Genomic DNA, 5,348 nt, shown 5'->3' with positions numbered 1-5,348 from the left:
CATCATTTCGTCTTTCCTGTACAATGGTCATTAAACCTATGGCAAAATAACTATTCCTCCATTCCATTCCATTTTTTTTTTTTTTTTTTTTTTTTCTGTTGGAGAAACTACAACAAATTGAAACGGACTACACACATGTTCATCTGTTTTTCTTCTATTTTTTTCTCTACATCCCTCTTTTGTATCAAGTAATATGAGGAGGCTGCAGTCTGTCTTCAGTGGAGAAAGCAATTTCAGTGACTATCAGTATAAAGCTAGAAATAATCCAGGCAGTTGATAGGCCATTGAAAAGGCCTACTGTACATAACCATTGCATTCTTGTTATTTACAGTTCAATTTCTCACAGTATTTACCTCAAGTTGATGAGTGAATGCAAGTGTTTAGTGTTCTGTTTCTCTTGGTTTCAGCATATATTGTAATATTACACTCATTTTGAAGGCTATGTATGATTATTCTTGTCACAATGTATTGAACTATATTAACTACAGGAAATCCATTTGTATTTTTGAAAGAACTGGAATAACAATGAAAATGATACAAGGTAGTTGAAACGTAACAAATATACACTAACTTTTTATCAACATTAAGATTTTAGGTTCAAATTTATATGAATGTATAAGGGAGAGTGTATATCTCAGGCCCCGTATTTTTTCACCATTTTGATAACCTCTTACCTTTACAAGCTCATTTTAAACGGTGTTGCTATGTGGCAAATTTTGCAGTAAACCTAGTCCCTCAGTTAATATCAGGTGATAAAGGCTGCATGCATAATAATTAGAAAAGTATTAGCTTCTGTTTAAAATGGATTCAGATGGAGAGTTGTATGTCATACTGCAAGATATGTCAACTTTACAAAACTATTTAAGGTTAAGGTCTAATGAAACTTATTTGAGATATAAAATAGACTGAAAATGTATTAATTGACAGCTAATTAAATTAGTTTGAAAAACTTAACTCAAAAATAAGTTGTGTAAATTAGTTTTGTTCGCAACATTATGATTTGTTCGTGTAAAAGGTAATTTTCTCATCTGATTCATTATTAAAACCGCTCCTTCAACAGGTTTTACATTATACAATGTCTTTTGTGAGAACCTTGAAGATTTTCTGGGTTTTGTGCATCAGTTGTGAGATGGCATTATTGCTTTAATCAAATGGCATGGCTTGCACAATCTTTTTGTTACATTAAAGGGATAGTTCACCCAAAAATGAAAATTCAATGTTTATCTGCTTACCCCCAGTGCATCCAAGATGTAGGTGACTTTTTTTCTTCAGTCGAACGCAAATTATGATTTTTAACTGCAACCGCTGCCGTCTGTCAGTCAAATAATAGCAGTAGATGGGAGCTTCAACTATAACAGTAAATAAAACTTGCTTAGACAAATCAAAATTAAAACCTGCGGCTCGTGACGACACATTAATGTTCTAAGACACGAAACGATCGGTTTGTGCGGGAAACCGAACATTATTTATATAATTTTTACCTCTAATACACCACTATGTCCAACTTCGTTCAGCTTCCTGTTAGTGAGGTCAAAAAACGCGTTGTGATGACGGAAGTGATGTCTCGCCCATATACTTCAATGAGCGCGAGACATCACTTCCGTTGTCAGAGTGCGATCAGACCTCACTAACCGGAAGCTGAACGGAGTTGGACATAGTGGTGTATTAGAGGTAAAAAATTATGTAAATACTGTTCGGTTTCTCGCACAAACCGATCGTTTCGTGTCTTAGGACATCAATGTGCCGTCACGAGCCGCAGGGTTTAATTTGGATTTGTCTATGGAAGTTTTTTCGACTCTTATTGTTCAAGTTCCCAATCACTGCTATTATTTGACTGACAGACAGCAGCGGTTGCAGTTAAAAATCATAATTTGAGTTCGACTGAAGAAAAAAAGTACTCTACATCTTAGATGCACTGGGGGTAAGCAGATAAACATCAAATTTTCATTTTTGGGTGAACTATCCCTTTAAAGCTAAGTTCACCATTTCCATTACAGCATTCATGTTACAGTGTAGAAAGTACTAAGTGATGCTAATGAACATACTTAATATAACATTTTTTGAGCATGCTTGTAAATACATGTTGTTAGTATTATTACTACCGTAATTAATTGTATTTACATATAATATGTGTAGCATACACTGTAATAGACAATATGTTGGAGTAGAAAACATATTTAATTTGAAAAAATGAAAACAAGGCTATGAGAAATAGAACAATCTGTACAATCCATTCAACTGTCAATCATTTAGGGTACGTTTACACGACAGCGATGTACTAAAAACAGAAATGTTTTTCCTTTGCATTTTTCATGTACAGGGAACAATGTCAAAATGATCCCCGTTAACACAGATCCATGAAAACAAGTAAAATCGTTGTATAATGCATGTGTAACAGAAGTAAGCTAGTAATAGCTGTGTGGGTAAACCTCACTCCCCTGGCCACATGAGGCACACTAGCAAATGACACTAAAGACTGCAGTCTTTAACATCCTTGTTAGCGCACCCGGCTCCCATGTTGGAGACACCGGCTCAAATCCTGCTCAGAGTGGGTGGAGTTGGACCGGTTCCTTTGGTGCCGTGACCCGGACTGGAGTGAGGTTTTAGGGGGGTGAGTGTAACAGAAGCATGACCTTAAAGCATCCATGAAATGGCTTGATGTTTTTCCTGTTGAAACACGGGCGGGACATATCGAAGGGCTCATAGCTTTCATAGACATGAATAAAACACTGATTTCATTAAGTCTTTAACACTGTACAGGATATTGAATTTATTCAATACTGTCTCTTTTCATTTTTTGTCAAATTAAATATACCATCTGCTCTGATCAAGGTCTATGTGAAGTGTTACCAAAGGTACAAAGAAAACTTTTATTGTGATGATTGTATTTGTTTTTATCGTCATTTGCTGATTAATTTCAAATTCAATAAAGGCAAAAACAGAACTGAAGTTAGTGATTAAAAAAAAAAAGCACACACACAAAAAAAAAACAATGTCAGTAATTAAACAATAAGAATTTCTTGAGAGGGAACTATTGTCTTACTTTATTCTCGCATACATATATTAACAATCCAGTAGAGCACAGCAGCAGTATAAATGCCAAAAGCAATATGCACAGTGATATTTTATTACTGCATTCCATTTTAGCAGCAGCTCTGACAGAAAACATAAACATTATTAGTTAGCTGACCTCTGTTAGTAACCTTTGACCTGTGTTGATCCATGGCTCTGCAATACAGTTGCAAAAAGGCGCCATCATTTGCTTATACGACAAACCACTCATGTCAGTCTGAAAAGGACAGTAAAGAAATAACCAGACCAGACATGTAGGCCTGGAATAGACAGAAAGCATATTTAATAGAATGTAAATCTATCATATGGACAGAGTAAAACACACAATTGTATAATGGGACACCTTTCAAACACACTCTTAAATAATTTGCTAACACACAATAACTTGCTGTCAAAATTAGTGCTAATAAACATTTATGCTATGCTGCCTTCAAGTTCCCCTGGGATGTTTTAATGAGTTGTAAAATCATCAGTACAACATGATGCGCGTTCAAGTGATTTTGTTTGGAATAAAATGTGTGCTTTAAGCAATTTTTTCTTCCTGTCTTCACTTCCGAACAAAGACAGTAAGCTTTTGAGCTCTACCGCTACAAAACAAAGGAGAAAGGATGCACATTAGTGTATAATTAATATAAAGTCTATGTATTTTATAATTCTTGTGCTGACACCAAGAATGATGAGAAACATGGTTTTATCACACAAGAGTGTCATCTCAAAAAAACAGCTAAATGAGAGGAATTTCATCTAGCAATATGCTAAATAGTTTAACATACAAGCTAATGATGATTACGACATTATGGTGTTGCTCATGTGCATTCATCTCATAAATACTCTCATTCTGATATGACTTGAAGGCTGCATAGCACACCAGTGCAATAGCCCTTCTGCAGGCAAAACCAAGGTTAGCATTAGCATCATAGCCTTTGGTTGTGTGAAGGATTTAATTCAACACTCATCTGTTGGGTTAGATCACATCTTATTTGCTAGCCAGGGCACATTCACTCAAGCATAATAAACTCCTCAAAACCAGGGTCATGCACAATTCATTTGGCTCCCCATTTCCATCACCTCCACGCCAACTCCCTCAGGGGCCAAATGCAAGGCTACGAAAAGAGAAAGACAAAAAGTGAACTCCTGTCACTCAGTATTTCTTAGAAATTAAACTAGGACTGACACTTTCTCCATTTTTCAAGCAGGTTGTGCAATTCTCCTATAAACTTATTTTCCAGACTAAGCTGCTGTTGAAATGTTTGATCAACTCTTGGAGAATGCTGTCTGTTACTCTAAGGCTGGGATGTAAAGTATTCTGTCATTATTTACATACCCTCATGTTTTTCCAAACTTGTATGTGATTATTTTGTATGCAGTGAATATTTTGAAGAATATTCACACTGCTTTTTTTTTTTTTTTTTTTTTTTTTTTGATACAATAGTGACATCTATGAATCCAACACTCTAAAAAATGCTGAGTTAACACCAACCCAAGTTGGGTTGAAAATGGACAAACCCAGCTATTTGGGTTGTTTTGACCCAGTGCTTGAGTTAAATGTTTGTTTTATTTAACCCAACTATTGTTTACAAATTACTATATGGTTTGCTTAAAATAACCCCAATATAGGTTGTAAATTAAAAATCAGACACATGATTACAAGAGGCAACAATAATAATCAAAAGGTGAACCATTTATTAATAAGCAATTTAATAAATATTTGTTTAATTATTCATTAAATATGAATAAATGTTAATTTATTAAACATATTAATAAAAGTCCATTTCCAACATACTTTGGGTTAATTTTAAGCAAGCAATACAGTAATTTTAAACAATAGTGCTGAGTTAAAACAACCCAATTTTCAACCCAAATTGGGTTGTTTTTAACCCAGCATTTTTTTAGCGTGAACAAAGGCTCATTGGAAAAATATGCATCTACCTACAATTTAACAAAACTCCAAAAACATAACTAAACATAAAATGCACTGCAGTTTCTAGCTGAAATTACCACTAGCGGCAATAAAACACCAATAACTTTTATTCCTTTTCTCAAAAACTTGCTTGGTTGCTCAGCAGGTACAGAATTGCACTTGCGATGTGTGAAACACAAGTCATGACACTCAATAAAAGAGCTCAAGGAATTGTAGGAGCAAGATAAAATGGCAATGGATTCTTTCAGGGAATGCATTTTTATCTCACTTTTGCTTCTATTAACACAATCGGTTAGGTTTAGGGTATGATTTAATGTAGGTGGTACATTATTTTCAAATTCAATAGAGCATTAAC

The sequence above is a fragment of the Chanodichthys erythropterus genome, chromosome 8, assembly GCF_024489055.1.
Source record: "Chanodichthys erythropterus isolate Z2021 chromosome 8, ASM2448905v1, whole genome shotgun sequence".
Taxonomy (NCBI): Eukaryota; Metazoa; Chordata; class Actinopteri; order Cypriniformes; family Xenocyprididae; genus Chanodichthys; species Chanodichthys erythropterus.
Note: the sequence above shows the minus strand (reverse complement) of the source record.